Source organism: Falco punctatus, assembly GCF_963210335.1.
Source record: "Falco punctatus genome assembly, chromosome: 11".
In the NCBI taxonomy this organism is placed as follows: domain Eukaryota; kingdom Metazoa; phylum Chordata; class Aves; order Falconiformes; family Falconidae; genus Falco; species Falco punctatus.
This window is the reverse complement of record NC_137591.1, coordinates 21462811-21481796: the sequence shown is the minus strand read 5'-3', so window position 1 is coordinate 21481796 and position 18986 is coordinate 21462811. Positions and strand designations below refer to the sequence as shown.

Sequence of the window (18986 nt, the reverse complement as noted above, 5' to 3'; positions counted from 1 at the left end):
GCATGTAAATCTCTGAACTATCAAAGAAAGACACGGTCGTCTTAGTTCTTTCCATTATGGCAATGTGGGATCTCACTGAGACATGGAAATATCCAAAGGCCAGCTGTGATGCTGTTCTGTGTTTTGTAATATAAGTAAAGGTAGGTTGGCACGGGCATTGGTTAGCACAGAACACCAGCTGTGTGGCAGTCTGGGTCCAAGCCTGTGATACTTGTGCTGGCTGATACAAGTTCCGTTGTGCAAGCAGTGTACCCCATTCCCCAGAGGTGACTCCTGCTGTGCAGGATTACCAGCCATAAATAAGGTCTTCTCTGTGCTGATGGGGAGATCTGCTGACTTACGGGACTTGCTAGTCCCAGAGTTTTGTCCTTCGGCCAGCAGAGCTGAAGGCTGGTGAACTGTCTTGGTATGAACTCCTAGCCTTCCTTCTTGACCTCTTCCTGTCTTCTTCCCATCTTTCAGGTAGATTAAACATAAAAGAACTGAAAAATATAATTTTGTAGGTGTCCTTTCTACTCTTGGCCAGGCAAACCCCCTAAAAATCCTTTGCTTCTTGTGTATATATTGCCCCAGGTATTTGTCTTGAGGACAAGATAAGACAAATATGTTAAATACTAGTAAGGAAATAATTTTAAAGGAGACTAAAAAAAAGATTATTTCACTACACTGATTTGAATATCAAGCCCTTCATTCAAGATTTGCATCTTCGGATTGCATAGGAACCCAAATTTTGTAATTTTTATAATATTTCCTTTAAAAAGAATTCTTTACACTGAAATCTTTCCGGAAGGTCTGCAGCGTATCTGGCTGGGGTGTGGATTAGGTCAGGATGAAATAGCTGCTGCGAGTTCCGCTTGAAGTAGGTCACTCGTAAGTTCTGGCGCGATGAGGTCTCCCTCTTGTGGGACCTCTTGGGTACTGCAGGCGCCTGCGGCGGCGGCGGCGGCAGCAGCAGCCCCAGGCAGGGCGGCGCGCCTGGCCGCGCCCCGCCAGTAGCTGCGGGCTGGCTTGCGGGGAGCAGCGTTCCAGTATCAGATAAGAACGAAAAACAGAGCCCATCCCAAATGCTGCTCGTTTTCTTGACACCTCAGAAAGGCAACCACCAGCAGGAACAGAGCGCTGCATCTCAAACTTGATGATCAACTGTTTAATACATCAGGACACAAGTATTTTTAGAGCAATGTAAGAGTCCTAGTTCGTTAAAATGTTTGTGCTTCTTACTTGGACAGAAACAGTGTAGCTCATTTTAAAGTATTTCTCTTTTGTATTGTTTTTTATGCTCTCTAAAAACATACACATGGAATTATGATTTGCTATAGGCCTATCAGCCTCGTAAGGAAGGGGGCAGAAGTGTAATTATGGTACTGTAGTTTGTATGTGTCCCCTATATAAACATTTAAGAAAGACTTACCGCGTGCCATGTTGAAGCATTACTCACAAATGTTTAATTCTGGTCTACTGTGAATGTTTCGGTCATGTTCAGGTAAATCAATACCTGAATGGTAACACCAAAAGTGGGATGGGAATATAATGAACATACACATATGTGTTATATATATACATATATATGTAAAACATACATATACAAATATTCAGAAAAGACTTGACAAAATGGAGAGAAACCTGCCAGAGTGTGACTGATAAGAAAATCTTCCTTTGTAACATAAAAATTTTCTTGTTTCTTCATGAAAGGGTTGTCTGGGTCTATGTGATGCAAATGGCAGGAACATGCAGTTAGTGCTCTATAGGTTTTATTATGGACATTCAAAAATATGCATAGGTATATATTAAGGACCAAAGACTTACTTTATAGAGACTTTCGTCTTCATGTAACAATTTCTGTCGCTTTAAATTATCTTAATGTTATTTGTTGTACTACAGGACCTTTGCTTGGCTGAAGAGATAATTTTGTTCCCAGAACTGCTGCACAGTATTGTAGATGTGATGATAAGTTCTTGAATACTTTGAGTCTTGCTGCTATTGAATTTAAACCTAAAACAGCTTTAAAGGAAAAGAACACCTTTTTCTCCTCTGTCAAGATACCATCTTTTTTACTGTTGCTCAGTTTAACCGTAACAGAGAAGCAGTGGCATGGTGGGTTGGCAACTGAACAGCTCAGGGCAGCTGATGGATTTATGCTTTTTTTTTTTTTTTTTTTTTTTTTTTTATTCAACTGGTCAGATATGAGAGGCAGTAAATAGCAAAGTTTGTAAAGTCTCAACTTTTCTGCATAGTTTTCATGATGTGCCACCTGAGTCAGTCAAAAGCTGTACATACTCAGACTTCCTTAAAATTGATGTATTTTATGGAGATGCTGAAATGCAAATTTAGAGCTTGACTTGAAGTCTCTACAGACTTGCAAATATCACCCATGATCGTTAAGAACTGATCCACTGCAATGGATAACAATTGTGTTTCATTTGGCATCAGATCACCTTTCAGATTAGTATTCTTGAGATTTATTTAAATTATAGGCTTGATAGTATATTGTTCTGCTTTGTGTTATATTAAAGTGACCCACCCTCACTGTGTCATTTCCTATGCATCATTTTCCTACACAAAGTACTGCCAAACTTTCATCTGAAACACAGAAGTGCTGCTCTGATTGAATTTGATTCCTGGCATTAGAAATCTGGGCTTAGTTGCCTGCTTCTGAAGTATAAACGTTTCCAAACAAATATATAAAATTGTTAATGTCTTCCAGCCTCTCAGAGTGCTGAAAATAGGTTGCTTGGAAGATTTTTTTACTGTATTTAATTTCTGTCTGATTAAAAATAATTTTATTGCTATTTAGGCATGTCAAAATAACTTTGGTTAATTTGGTGTGACAAAAGCCTAGATACAGAAAAACTGGGAGTGTCAAACGTCTTAAGCCTGTAAAAAATCCTGATCTCTTTTATGTCGCTTGAATGTCATTGAAGAAAGACCCAAGACATTAGAGAAGACAGTCATCGTGGTGTTTAGCTATGTGGCTTGTGCTGCATAGCTGCTTTCATTAGATTAAAATGTAAAACCAAATTTTATTCTTAGAGGGAGTAAAATTATTTTAAATTGCCTCACTCCATTATCTCTAATTTTAAAAAATTGCCTGCCCATCTGTTTGCCTTTCATATAGCATTACCTCACCTTGGAAGATGCATCCTGATTCCACTTTTCAGGGGTGCAGCTCTTGGCATAGCTCAGAATGTATTTCATTCCTCTGTGTATTCTGCTGTTAGGGTCTCACACAGAAGAATTTATAGTGTGTCTAGATTAGTGGTTTAGTTCAAATGAGGAATGGGGCTTCTGAAGCTTAAATCTGCTTGTCCCTGCTAAATGTGCTTTGATTCACGTCATGGAGCAGTCTTGAGGTGCTTTATTGAATCTCTTTCAGATGAAACTGCAGAGGACAATGTGCTCCAAGAGCATATTCAGTGCTCACCAACTGCATTCAGTCCCTAATAGGACCTGATTAATTCTTGTTAGAGGTAACCCCCCCAGAAATATGCATAGTGAGGATGTCAGGTTGTCAGCCCAAAATGTTTCTTTCCAGAGCTCAGTTTCTATTGAACCCCAGTGCTTGCTGATGTGTACATGGCCTCTGGCTTGTTAGTATGATTCCTTTTAGCAGAGGTGGTATCTGTCTCTTTGGCCTTGGAAGTCCTTGTGGAAATATCTCTTAACAATTATGTTCCTGTGAGACCACACCTCCAATTCCACTTTATATTAGGAGGGGAAGAGGAAGGAAATCAGTTTTTTGCCAGAGCCCAGTTCGAGGTTTTACTGAATACGTGGCAGACTGCTCGGTGCTGGGGTTCTGCTTTGCCTAGACTGGGGAAGCTGGAATCGACTGCATTTGGGTTCCAATATCCCCAGAATCAGAGCCTTCCCCAGGCACTCTCTGGTGCTTAACTTCAGGCTTGTCTCTCCTACAAAAGTAGATACAAAAGATTTGCCAGCTAGCAACAGGGAAGTGACAAAATGAAGTGTTCTTTTCTTACGCCGTATAAATAATAATTTCTGGAGTCTGCTGGGGCACATTTTAATTTCCATTTTCTTTCTTGCCTTCCCAAAAACCTCCTCAAAAAGAAGTGATAGAGGCTGACATTCAGATGTCGTGTTTCTTCATATGGTATCTTTTTCGAGGAGGCTTTACTCTAGTGAGACTAAAATAAATTTCAGTAATGATGAACTAATGCAGTCCTAATGGAATGCTTCTAGACTGACTGGGATTTAATGGCATGGCAGTACAGCAAATTTCTGGATTTTAATGAGATAAGCAAAATAACTGTCCTTTACATCATACTATTAATAGGTTGAACTTGATTAAATTAGAACAGAAGCAGCTTTCACACTGAGGCAAGCATGCTCTGGAAACACTGAGTTCAACATCAGTGACATAGCAAAGATTTTTAGGTATAAATCACAGCCATGTGAACCTAAAAAAATTAAATTTATTAAGCTGCACACATTAGCAAATTGAATTGTTGATACTTCTTCAAGTTGTTGTTCCCTTGTTCTTCCCTTTCCTGCTCTGTAAAAGTTCAGAGTTCTCTGTGGGTCACAATTAACTCTGGGACAGAAAGTGCATAAATGTAAAATTTAAATAGTTTGAGATAAAATGTTTGCAGTAAGATGGGAATATTTGCTGCCTATAGGACAGTTCAGAGCAGTTTTGAGGTGATCCTGGTTTTCTGATTTTTACCATGATTTGGTGCTTGTAATTTTATACTATCGTTGAAGCTAGCATTCACTGATATATCTGTGGTTATTTGAGACACATTGATATGTGTCTCTAGCATCTAAGAAAAGGAAGCGATCTTCCTTAAGATTTTGGGCAATTATTCTGTGGAATTTAGGTAATCAATAGTAGAAGTGTCCTCTAGTTAGAAGTTCAGTCAAAGCAGTTCAGTGAGCTGAACTCACAAAATACTTGATATGCTTTTCAGATATGAAACGTGCTAGTCATTTTTGTTCCTCACTGGAACTCTTAGGCAGGAAACAAGGTTCAAAGAGATGTTAGTGTAGCAGTGTGTTATTAAATCCTCTTTGCAGTTGGATGAAACCTTGAAGAATTTAGGATAAAACTGAGCTGTCTGAATAAAATGGCATTTTTAAAAAATGTATTATGTACCAAGCTAATAGCTACTTCAAAATTTTGCTTCATTAACTGGGAAGCATTAAAAGCTCAAAACCACTGTGAAGGAAGGATATGTTAATCAAAAACATTAATGAAATGTGTTAACCTCCAGATATATGTTCCCATGCACAAAAATAAGGGCTTTGTAATTTAGACCCATTAAGTATCATGGCTGTATTGGCTGAGTTAGCAGCCTCAGGTGCTGGCTGCCATTTAGTATTGCCAATTTTTTGCTCTGTTAGCTATATAAATGGGTGGGGGGAGAGCCTTAACAGCAATCCAGTCTTTACTAATGGGAAGGTGCTTAAGATGCAAATGAAAAGCTTTCCTATGCCCTCTTTCAATATGTACAGTAGGTGTATTCAGTCTGTCCTCGCTTTCCTCCTGTTGAAAGAAATTTATTATTTGAGACTGAGCCGTGCAGACTTCTGTGCTGCTCGGTGGTTGTGCTACAATACAAAGATCATAGATCTCATTCCCATGTAAGAACACCTCTTTCGTTGTGTAGCAGAAACTCATTAATTTTAATACACACCGGTGAAGCAGCTGAGTGGGCTTTGAGGTCTCCTTCATAGCAGCACATTCTATTGCTTCTGCACCACTGAGTTCATTATTCTTTTATTAAGAAAGCAAAGAGGAATACAGTGTGTACAGTCCTAATGCTATCTTTCTCAGATATCACAGGGCATCAGCACTCTCCAGAAACATAACGAGCCTGCTTGGGAAATGAAATCAAGCGTTCTTTGTTTTGTTAACCCATGAGTGAGGAACATGTTGCACGTATTTCTACATGATTTGCTTCTTCTCTATTTCCTTCTTACCCTAAAGTTATGCAGGTCAAGGCTAGGAAAATTGGCTGCGTAAGAAATAAATGTCAGCAATGCTATATAGGGCCAATAAAGGACTTGTCTGCATTTGCTCTGCAAACAACTATATGTAAGGTATTTCCTCAAGCCTCCAATATTTAACTATGCTGACATAAGTATCTTTACAGAGATATACATTTACTTTCCATGTTGCTTCTTTAGGGCTGAGACTTCTTTCAAGCCTTGGGAGCCCAGTTCCATTTCTGCCAGTTCCTAAATGGTCTGAAAGTCTCAGCTCAGTTCTGCCAGGATGCATGAGGGAGGCATTCATGTAGTATTAGGTCAGTGAATCTTTTTAGGGGAGGTACACAGTGCGGCTCAACACCTGTGTGCACTGATTCAGGTCCAATTGAGATTTACTTTCAGAATGGAGGTTTGATTCAGCTGTCACATCCTCCACCCTCTTTGTCCCATCTCTGTTCTGTCAATACAAATATAAATACCAAATAGAAAATCTGTACATTTATTTCAGTGCACTGTCATTTGTAATTAGTACTCAGGCAGAATATGTGGTCATTTCTACATACCAAACGTTAGCCGTGTTTTTACTTTGTTAAAGAAATCTCTATTTAATTTCAGTTTTGATTCTGCAGAATTTCTCAGGACTTGGCTGTGGGGACTAAATCCAAGCAGCTGTTCTTACAGTTTCTAAGACCAAGTATCCCTTCTTTTCTCTTTTTAGGTTTGTCTTTCCTTACAGTCCCTATGTAAATATGCCCATTTTTATGGTTTGTCCCAAGACTTGTTAATTGTATTTTATAGGCCCCAGAGTCTCCTTAGTATGCAATAGTTCCCGTACTCTGAAAGATGTGCATCCCAAATTCCAGCAGAGCCTTATCCAACCTAGCTTTCCTGGGCAATGGTTCAGGAAAAAGAAGGAAGGAATATTGGAATGTCTCCCAGTAACCCCATGCTGTTGTCTCCTTATGGTGATCGATCAGTGTTCTGTCAAGACCTGCATGCACTGATTGATGTTCTGTGTGATAGAGGCTATCTGCTATGTTTGCTTTTTTCTGGTTCATGTATAACAGAAATGTTCTGTGTAGTGTCTTTCTGTTCTGCACCGGGAACTGCGGACAGCAGAGAGTCAGGCAACCTTGTTTTCTTGTCCTTGTTACCTGTGTAACAGGTTAGGTGAATCCTTTGGCAGGAAGACAAAGCAGCTGAGCTTGTTTTGCTAAGTAGGCCTTTGTCTGGCATGGGCAGAAACTAGAAGGCTCCTGTGAAGAGCAGAGAGTAGGCAAAAGCCAAGCACTGGGAATGCTAAAAGAAAAAAGACTTTCCCAAGGACCCGGGGTAATATGCTGCAATCTAAAGATGAAGTTTATTGTATGTATTCTTCCCCATATCTGAGTTAGTGTCAGTACCTTTGTGGTTCCCCGAGTTTTATCAGCCATCAGAAATTCAACTTTTAGCCAGATCAATGTTTCTGAATTGAACACAGTACTCTGGTTGCCAGTCAAATGGGCAGGAGGTGAAGGTTGGGATCTCTTGTAAGCACTGTGGCTTCGGATGAGTGTAAACTTATTGGAAAGTCTCTCACCTTTCATCATTGCCCTGTCAGGCAGAAAAAAGTATTTGCCTCAGAGTAAGTAAACAACCTGTTTATATTTAAGATAATAACTCGAAAAGTTGGTAACACCTATTTGCTGTAGGAGGAAAGGTGCTTTCCATGACCCGATGTCTGCATTCCTTAAATTAGGAGGACATAATCAGGACCCTGGTGGCTGGCATGCTAAAGGTAACTCACCTGCTATCAAGAAATCTCTGCTGGATGATTGAGGAGAGTTGGAATCAGAACAGTATGTTGGAGTATGAAAAGACACATAAATCAATATCCTCCCTCTATCTCGAGTGTTCAGTTAGGCAAAGGGAGCTGGATGCCTGGCCAAGAGGCTGGGTAAATTTTCTTGGGGGTGTGGTAGCTGGAGAGAGAGGCTTGCTGCTTGGACAAAGGCAAGTAAGTCCTTACTGTGAAATATCTTCATGAAAAGCATTGAAGCTTCCTACCCAGAATAAAACTCAGGCCTGGAGATAACTGAGGTTTAGAAAATGTCAGGTTTTATGAAGAGCCAGATGATGGCAGCATAGAATGCAACAGAAAACTGAGAAAATTCCTGGGTTAAGTAGCAAGAGACCTGCCCTTGAAAACTGAGTCAGAGTTCAACCTTTCCATCTCATCCTCCACTTCAGCAGTGGCTTTTGAAATACAGTTTTATGGTTCTGGGGAGAGGAAAAAAAACAGTGATTTTGTTCTGTGTGCATGTGTTGATCTTTCATAAGCTATGCAGTAAATCAGCTCAGAAATCTTTTCTGTGTGGCATCAGAGATAAACAATTCTGCTTCATCCTTTCAGATCCAGAAATCTTGTATTTTTTTCTCCTCAGCTGTATAAATTCTTTCAGGAAGTCCTACCCTCTACAAATAATACCCTCCTAGTTCTTGTAATCAAACCCTAATCTCTAAGTACTGCAGCCTCCAAGACAGAATTCAGAACACAGGTCTGGATATAATGTGAAATACAGGCCATATGCATGTTAGTTTTTCAAGAGGAAAGCTTAACAACTCATATCTGAAACAATGTTGATTGACTTGGGCACCTAAGAAACGAAGGTCTTTTTTGGTTGTGTAGTAGAAAAGAGCTGTCTCTGTGGCAAAATACCAGCCTGCATCTTCCTGGAGCACTGTTTACTGGTATTGGCAAATGGCAAGATAATCACTGTGCAGGGGCTGTTTTCTCTAGATCCACTGGTTTGTACTAGTCACGAAAGCAAGGAGTTGGGTTTCAACACAACCCTTCAGAATTGCTTCTGCAGAGGTAGCTGCGCAGTCCTGCAGGAAGCAAACATGTGGCAGAGCCCTTTTGATATAAGAATTATTTACTTTAAAAAAGAAAAGGAAAAAATGTAAATATCTATAGTGCAAAACAAGAAAGAATCTGGAAAACATAGGATGTTAGTTAAATCCTTACAAACAGTGAAAAAACCATGGCCTTTGGAGAAGGAACAGACACCATAAATATGTCAAGCTGGGAGGTAGCAAGATAAGCTCAAGGAGAACCAAATGGTTAATGAGACTAAACATAAACAGAAAATTACTGGAAATATGTGTGAACTATCCTAATTAGCATACTAAAACATCCACCCTGGAGCAAAAAAAGCCCCCTGCTAACAAAGCTCCATCCCCACAGAACACGCCTGGTAAAAAAACAGAATGCTTTAAATGGAGATGAGGCTCTTAAGTACCAATGAAAATTAAGTGTGACTAAAGGTAATTGTGAAAGTGTATAAAAATTGTTCGAATTATATAAAAAGTTTTACTATGTGTGAAGAGGTGTGCTACCTTTGTTAGTACCCATGTCTGTGCAGACATGCCATAAATATATAACTCTGTGTGTGAACCGACTCTTGCACACTGGATGTAGAACCCAGAACTGGGCTAACAATTCGAGAACGCATACTGTTACGAGGTAGAAAGGGAGCACAGTGAAGCAACAGAAGGTCACAGCACATTCACAGCCAGTTGTGGGTATGCCTTACTGCTATTCTGGTACCATTCGGAAGTGGGATTGCACCTCTGTGTGGTGATAATTCTCAAACTTTGGGAGAGGTTCCACAAGCCAAGATGCTCCAATGGTTTTATTTTAGTATTTATTGACAATGTTCCCCTCACAAGCTTATAGAAATAGTTTCCTGGATAGGCAAAAGATAAATGGCTGTAATGCACTTGAACACCGAATGCTCTTCTGCCAACAGAGACTACTGAATTAACACTTGTTACATCTGCTAACTCCTCAGTCTCCTTGGGGTTTAATTTGAAATGTCAAAGTCATGGGTACTTTACACTGCTTAACACTTACAGAAAGAAGACGTGCTGCAAAGATGAACTGTACCAGCTTCTGAGTTTCTGGGTGGGATGGGAGTGCAGCACATTTTAAGTTCAATTATTTTCTGGAATGGCAGGCTCTGATTGCTGCTGTAACAGGCTCTGGCTCTACAAATCTGCTATCTGTTGTACAGCTGGCCGTAGTTTGTAAAGCAGAAATGACTCTTTTGCTTGCACTTCCTACTGCCTGAAAAGGAGGTGGTTATCTATAAACAGCAGGAATTGTCAAGCCCTCCTTGACAGGACTACTTTAAAAAAAAAAAAAAAAAACCACTAAGGAAAATAATGCTTACCCTTGTATTTGTTTCTGGGACTGTACTTATGGTGAGTTTCTACCCCAGCACTTGCAAAATATGAGGTTTTGGCTTATTCTAGTTCTATTAGTCGTAATGGTAAGAGTGTTGGAGCTATAAAAAAAGGGGATAGTTCCTTATGAAACCTGCCCAGGGCAGCTCAGTGTTATGGCAAGAGAGCAGACTTCAGAAGGAAGTTTGACCCTGTTCCTGAGAGGTCATAAAAATTATAGATGTCTGATGGGTTCCTCTGGCTTGTAAAAGCAAATTCAAACCTTTCAGTAGCACCAGTAAGGGATGTCTGGAATTCCCATGTACAGAGAAGTGAAGCCCTCATTTAGCATGTGTGCAGTAAAATGCAAAAAGAAAAATACCTTAATGCAGTGAGTGGGGGAAGGATACCTACTGCTACTTACTGTCCAAGGCAGACTAAAAACCTTGCCAACAGGGACAATTGCTTAATATCTATACAGCGCTTTGAAGATCTAAAGTGCAGTAAGTGCTGTTATTATTATTATTGCTACAGAAGCTAAGATTGCTCTTCTAAATAGATACATTGGACTTTTATCTTTTAAAACATTGTATTAAAAAAGAGCTGTGTGAAATTCTTCTAAAAAGGAGTGAATGATACAGTACATAGTAACATAGTAACAAAACATTTACAATTAGACCCTCCACTTTGCATAGACTTGGAGGAAAGGAATTTCTGAGTCAGCATGTGGTACCATTAAACATATTTAAAAGTAATTCAAGAATAGTCTTCACATCCTTTTAGTACATATGACTCTCACTTTAAAAATAAAAAAAGAACATTGCTCCTGGGAGTTGTGTGCACTGTATTCATGCTATTCTGCACCTCTGCTTGTAAGTACTACTATCAGGAGCGTGAACAAAATGTGGCCATGACAATGGTCATCATAAATGTATACTGCTAGTGCACATTTTCCCGGAATGCTAGTTAGGTACGTGTCAGGGGTAAGCACACAGGACCTCAGTATGTAGCTGTCCTGTGCTCTCTTCCCCTCGGAGATATGTGTTTTTATTAATGAAATCTTTAGTGTCTTTTCCAACCCGCAATTTTCAAGACAGATGTGTATCTGTGTGTCTGTTGTATAGCCTCTGCTTCCTTTGGAGCAAACATCCTGACATGGTATCTTGTTGAAATCAATTTTAAGGGTTTGAGCAGCTAGGGCAAAACACTTTGCTCCTAATTAGCAGCTAGTTTAACACAAAAGTTTTGCGGCTGTCACATGGCTATACTGAAAATGTTGTGCCCTTGGTTACAAAAGGTTGCAAGGCTGGAATGAGGGCAAGACCTGCTGGTCATTTACTACAGAATCAGTAACATCTTTACATCTTTCTTTTCTGGGATAGGAAGGACCACTGTGGCTAGGTTATGAGGATAAACGTGATACTAAGACTGCTGTGGCTTTGTATGACCAGGCCTGGATTACTGTGAGTGGACAGCAATTCTTAGAAACAGAAAATCAAAAGGATTGGCAGCTGAACTTTTTGGGTTCTTGAAAATCCTTGTCTCAAAGATCTCTTAAATATAACTACATTTTCAGTTTCATTTTAAGTGCAGTGAATTATTTTGTGGTAAGTTATTCTGGGAGCTCTATAAATACACAGCATAAATTAAATCATGTTGTATGTCTACTTAATATTCATTTGATTTGTTGAGCAGCATTTAGAATTGGCTTCTTATAGCACATAAACATAATATGAATGTATCTACAGGAGATCAGACAGATTCTGAGCTGAAACAGTGTCAGTCTGAAAGTGGTAGGATGGTAACCAAAGAAGGTAAAATTTTCAAACAATAGACCTCACTAAAGGAATTTTATATTGTTTTATTTGAAAATTAAATACTGTTTTCTTTGCTGACTCTGATGCATATTGCACTCTATCATGTGTTCTTTCTCCTACTGTTCATTTTTCCTAAGATGGATTGAAAGAAAATTTTATTATATTTGAAACAACTACTTTATCTTGATTATTCTAACTTATGTAATGATAAGCATGATGGTATCAGAAACTGTCCAGAGCTTCCCAAACTACACCTGATAACAAATTAAAAAAAATTATTTAACTTTTCTAAGCTACATTAGCTTCTGGGACATTGAGATTAAGATGATGTTTACACATTTACTGTCCTGTCCTGTACTGTAATGTACACATCACACATGTACAGTAAATGTCTGCAAAATTAATATGAAGTTATCCACTTAGTCTTGTGTTCTGTTTTCAATGTCTGTATTTGCAGATCATTTCAAAAGAGTTGCATTTATCAAAAGGAAGAAACTAGTTTTAATAAGTTATTGCTTCACATATAGGGTGAAACTGTGCAGGTTGCAACTGATCTGTAACTATAGTTTGTACACCTATATTCTTCTCAAGATTTCAGCTTGCTATGATTTTATTCTTCACAACTACTTACAAGTTGTTTCATAGCATTTTTGTGTGCTATTATGTATTTGCGAAGTGCTACCCCAAAGGTATTTGCATTTCAGTTCTGAGTGAAATTCTTCTTGTACAGTAGGTGATTTGCAAGGTGCTTTCTGATATTTGGTGATAAAAGGTGCCATGTAAATTATCTTTACTACCATATGGCCTCTTCATGTTCCCAGTTCAAATCCATCGGGAGAAATCTCTCCGCAACATCAACAGAAACACATCTGGTCCACACACAGCCTATGACAGAATATTCTTTCAGTTTGATTAGTCCTTCTGTGGAAGTCGAAATGTATTAGGCATAATAATAATAAAAAACAAAGCTTCTCAAAAATGAAAACCACTCTAAGATGTATTTGAGATACGCCAAAACCTGTTCTCAATAGAGCCAAGCATAACAGATTTTAAATTGGCTTGGTCAGAGTGAAAATCACTTGTAAGGGCACTGCTTACAAACTGTCTGGACTTTCAAGTCAGTAGTTTGCTGCAGAAATGCTCCAGACCCTGCATATTCAAGCACAACATGCCAGATTTTACTGAGTTCTCTTTTCCCCCTGTTGCTGACCACTGGTGTGCTGATATGAAAGAAAATGATGACTGTTGGTGCAGCTATGTTCTGTGCTGCTTTCAGATGAGGGAAACAAGTACTCTTACCCGTGGGATATGCTGATTGTCATGCCTGCAATGCAGACAGTTTCCTTCTACTGCTTACAGAAAATCATGCCAAATTTGTGTCAGTGATTCTTTCCATTGCAGCCTTTTGCAATCTGAAAACATTTTTGAAATAAAAAGGACAATGCCAGTGAGAATGAACTTTGACAGCAGTATAATGAAATGTGTGGGAGGAAGCACTCAATCTGCAGACATTGAAAGAAAATTTAATTCCACCTCCAGTCCTGCAAGATGTGGTATTGGACCAAGGACTTTCAGTACAAGTAACAGCAGTGTACAGTCTAATTCATGCACGGTGAGAATAATCCCTTCTGGTGCATGCAATATTAATACTCCAGGGTTTTCTCCATCTGTTGTCACGTATGCCTAAAATGTAACCTCTTTGAGGAAAGAAGTCACTTTATTGTTTCATGCGTTTACTGTGCCTAGCACAGTCAGACACTGTTAGGGGAACGTAATCACTACTGTAGTACAAATATTTTTTTTTTTTCTCTTGGAGAAATCACAGGAATGAAGGAATAGTAATATGACTCCTAGGTGTATAAACCACTTCCTAAAAATAGATATAATTTTTATAACTGAATGCAGGTATAGAAGTTACCTCGTTATTTTAATGAAAGTCCAGATTTTCACATAATATAACTTGTGGAAATCTACTGATAAATGTATAAAATAGCAGCAGAAGAGGAGATCTTCTGCACAGGTGTGAAGGTAAAAACAATAATCATGGTACCTGTGGTGCGGGTAGGAAAAGGTTGAAATGGGCTCCCTGATGACTCTCAGCTCTGAGGGTACATGCTATCAGCATGATGATTTCATGAAGCTGTCGCCTCTGCCCAGGCAGAAGCATCCACTTCTTTGTCCCCAAGCACTAAGAAGTGGGACTGCATTTCTACAGCCATGTTAGGAGGAGCATTCCCATTTATAATCCTGCTGCAGTAAAGAAGGCTGAATCACATGGTTATATTGGTGTGCGCCTATAGTGTTTCAGGTGAAATTATTATCAGTCAGATGTACTAATGTCTGGAAGGAACAAGGAGAGGGGTGATGGACTTTCCATTGCTTCAAGTATAAAGTAGATGGTTGTTGGTTTTGAAGAAACTCAGTGGGCTTCTAAATATAAAATTAGAGGCCAACTTAATGACCTTTTGTAGACCTTATATGTTAACCACATTAAAAGTTATCAAAGGTAAGCACACAACAGGAAGATTCTGTGTCTATACAGCAACTTCTCCATGAAAATTTGATCTGAGACCGCCTTTTCTTCTCCTCTTGTTATACTGCATATCCTGAACAATCGATACCAAGCTGTTATTTTGTAGCTTATTTATAGGTCATAGATAAGAAATAGATTAGACTCATGTTTACATGTTTACTTATCCTTTCTTGTCCTGCTAACTTTCACCTGTGCTTTCTGAGGTGAGCAGTGAGCATGTTTGCAGCAGCGTGTGCTGGAGGAGCAGAGGCGGCCATCTTGTCTGCTGCTCTGTTGAAGCGCATTTGATCTGAGGGGGAGACACGTTATTTGTTGGGAGAAGCTAAGATGCATCTTAGCACCTTTTGGATGATGAACATCTCTTTCAAACATATTTAATAAAATATTCCCTACTCAAAGAGCTTTGCTAAAAGTGTCTTTGCAAAGAGAAACTGCTCAAAGGAGTTAAGAAGGCAGTTGGGAAATGGAATTTTCCTCCAGGAAAACATTTAAGTGGCTCTTTTTTATTTTTCTTTAAAGCATGTTTTCATCCTGAATTAAGATAAAAAGCCAACAGTTCACAATCACTCTTGCGGTAAAGACTGTGCTTTAGGAGAACCAGATTGGAAATTTCAGTTCACCTTTAGCTGCTAATAGGCAGTACAGTTGCCTCTTGGGAACAGATGTATTTCTCAAAATCCATTCAGTTCTCCCATGCAAGTGCATTTTAGCTGATGGTATATTTCTTTCTTTGTAATTTTGACCAGCTCAAATAGTTAGCCAGGCATGGATGTGGTTATGGATGTGAGTGGAAGATTGCAGTGACTCATTTCACTAAGGAGAATTCAATTTTGACTTGCTCAGACCATAAGGCATCACACAAATTTCAGAAAATTGCTAAAAGAAGTCCCTTTTGTGAGTGAGGAAAGCCAGCACTTTTCATCAAGAAAAACCAGCAAACTACTGCCTGTCTTAGAGCAGTGTGAGTTTCACTTCATTGGAGTGCAGAAAATGCCGTTTGTACTGGATTTTCTCTTTATTGGGCTTCTTTGCAGTGGGTGCCTGTGGCGAGGCAGGGGCAGCGAGGGGCTGCAGCCCCTGTGAGGGGAGGCTGGGGCTGCCCCGCACCGGGCACAGCCGGTTCCAGCCGGTTCCGCACCCGCCTCAGAGCGGAGCGCGCCTGCGCCCCTCAGCCAAACGGGTAGCGCCTCTGTCAGAGTGTGCTTAAGAAAGGGCAAAACGCCACAAAGGAGGTGAGATGTGAGGTAAAAAGTGTTAGAAACAGCCCTGCGACCACCAGGGTTGGAGAAGGAGGGGGAGAATGAGGCGCTTCAGGCAGAGATCCATGACGTTAATCAGGTAAGAGCTCCCTAACACAAGCCAGCAGGTTCCTCACAACTCTCCAGCAAAGTGATGCAAATGTCTGCCTGGTGTTTGCTGGTTACAAGCCATGGCAAAAGTATCTCAGGTAGGGGAGAGCACATATCTTTCTGAGGGAAATAATGATGTATATTTTTGCCCTAATCTTTTCATGTGTGTGTTTGTATTTCAGATCTTCTGAAATGAGAAAGAAGAGTGGTTGCTTAGGAGATACAAAATATACAAGAAATAGTATTTAATTATCAGAGTCATTCACTTTTTGGTCATAATGCTTAAAGCACTTGACTGGAGCCTGAAGAGACGGAAAACCTGACAATCCTTACTAGGCACTGCAACAAAACCTCTGCAGGGAGTTTTTCAAGAAGGTGAGTTGCACGGCCAGTCAGGCTGCAGAGAGCAAGAGCCCAGCCACAGACCAGTCCACAATGAAAAAGCAAATCAGTGCTAGAAGCGAGATAGGTTCCTTAGTTACAGTTTCTGGTCACCGGGCCATGTACAGATAGCCCTCTCAGTCTCCTCTTATTCTGTTTTCTTTTCCAAAGGCAATATAATATTTAATTAGCTACACTTTGTTTCTTTTTATAGTGAAAACAAATATTTGCAATATACTTTGTGCAGTACAACATATTAAGTCTGATGCAGCCTTACAGAATGTGAGCTCAAATGGATGTTTAAAATTTGCATAACTGTAATTAATTTTTCTCTTATTTGTCTGGACATCTGGTACTCTTGCACTCACACACACAGAAAGGCATGCTGATGGTTTCTGCAGTACTTAACACTGCCGAGAAATTCAGAATTTGTTTTTGCATTTGTGACATATACTTTGTTGCTTTCCTTTAAGCACCTTAAAATCTTGTGTGGGAGGTTAGGTAACTTATGCTAGCTGCATCCTGGGCAAAAAGAGCAAATCCTGTAATGGTATCACAGTGGTATGACTGGGACTGCCAAGCAGCATGTCTTTCTGGAGAATATATTCAGACACTTAATGGTTATATGGAAGCCATTTAGTGATTCTATAGAAGTAATCTATAGAATTCCTCACACTTACTACAAGATCATTGAATTACCTTCCTACTTTAGGTTCACTCCCCTCTTCAACCCCTATGGGTTGTAGTGGTTTAACCCCGGCCAGCAACCAAGCACCACAGCCACTTGCTTACTGCCCCCACAGTGATTGGGGGGAAGAATCAGAAGAGTGATAGTGAGAAAACTCATGGGTGAGATAAAGACAGTTTAATAGGTAAAGCAAAAGCCTTTCATGCAAGCAAAGCAAAGCAAGGAATTAATTCACTACTTTCCATTGGCAGGCAGGTATTCAACCATCTCCCAGAAAGCAGGACTCCATCACACATATTGGTTACTTGGGAAGACAAATTCCATAATGCTGAATATCCCCCCCCCTCCTTCTCCCCCCAGCTTATATACTCAGCATGATGTCATATGGTATGGTTTAATGAAAGAAGTCAGCTTTCCTGGTCAGCAGCCCCAAGATGTGAAGCAGCATGCCTGGCCTGAGAGCTATGTCTAAAGCATTTGCCACCTCCCTCAGTTGTCTCCAACTCTGTGTTTGGGCTTTGTGGCAAAAATCTTGGAGCATCACGCAGCTAAAAAGAGAGGTGTTACACAAAGAGGTCTTGAAAGCCCTAGAGCTTGCTAGGTGGGAATTTCTTCTTAACACCGAAGCTGGTCACTGAGAGGTCCTTTCTGTGGCCTGGCGGTGAGGCAGACCTGTGCTGTCTCTAGCTTGCTTCAGGAAGCTAGACTCATTGGCCATTTGTGAGTAGGCAGGGTTTGGCTATCTGCCTTTTCACCGAGCATGTCAGGAAAACTGCTTATGGGCTGGATGGTCCAACCAAACAGCTTCAAGTGTGGTATTGTTTTATAATCCAAAGTACCACAAAAAATAAGATACTTTCTCACCTTGCAAAGCTTACTACTTATTTATTTACTTACTTGTTTCCTGTGTGCAGTTAGAATATTAAAATCAATGTTGTGATTCACTTGTGTGTATCCTGTTTGACACAAACAAGGATTGCAGAATCAGGTCCTCATCTGAATCATTTAGAATATAAATTTGTACAAATAGGGGAATAAATCAATTACAGTCACTGGAGATGAACCATAGTCCTTTCTGTGTTTCAACGTAAAAAAAGTGAGGGCCTTTTTTTTTTTTTTTTTTTTTTTTTTTTTTTTTTATTAGACTTTATAGCACCTACTTGTACCCTTGGCAATTTGACTGAGCTTAACCAAACTGAGATCTGATTAGGTTTTAATTGTGTGGTTAGAGCATTATTAAAATAAGTCATCAAATGCTCCTGAAAACACAATCCTATGTATGTGAAAACACAATCCTAAAGACATAAAATTCCTAAAGGCCTGAGCACAAATTAGTCTGGGTTAGGTGGATAAGTAAAGAAAAGATTGTCCTGGGGTAATATGCAGTCATAAGAAATTTTTCTCTAAATATTCTGAGTTTGGTCTGCAGCTGGCTGTTTATCTTCATCTGCCACCTACACTTTTTACCAGGTTTTTGATCAGTCAATGGCATTATGTAATTCTGTCACATAACCTGGGGCATTTTCACATGCCTCTGCAGGGTAGAGCAGCCTGATTGCAACTTGTAACTTCTCAATTTAGGCACATTGTTACGTAACTCCTATAAGGTGTCTAATCTCCCTTTCCCCAAAGCTGTTCCACATGGCTGGATTCTTGGTGAGTACAAAGCAGTTAAGTTGAAGGCAGTGGAAATTATGCTGCTCTGTACCAACTGAGAATCTAGCCCATGATGTATACGGAAATCATAAAGCCTTTGCTCTGGTTTCTGACATTTCTGGTATTTTAGTGTTTTGTTCTTACACATGCCTCTACAGTTCCTTTTAGTTTCTATTGTCTGAGTGAGAACAGGATTGAGCATTTCTATCAGTTTGCATATACATACACAAGTTAAAAAGTAACTCTTACTCTCTGCAGTGGAAAACCAGCGAAAGGTGTAAGAATCCAATTTTTTTTTCGATGGGTGATGGCAACCAATGAACCTGAAGAAAGCAGAGTGTGCGGGGCTCTGGCTGCCACTGAGGCTGTTCTGATTTATCAAGACGAGCGTTCTTGGAACATGGGAG

At 39.8% G+C, this 18986-nt stretch overlaps 1 protein-coding gene across 1 annotated transcript in view; it reads left to right on the top strand.

Annotated features, from left to right (window-relative positions):
* The window catches only part of PLPPR5 (phospholipid phosphatase related 5), a 262285-nt gene that overhangs the window by 50892 nt on the left and 192407 nt on the right, over positions 1 to 18986 (top strand). Inside the window, exon 2 of the mRNA XM_080407158.1 lies at positions 1 to 18986. This exon is cut by the window's left edge and continues 27441 nt beyond it. The gene's annotated coding sequence lies outside the window, so the exon portion shown is untranslated.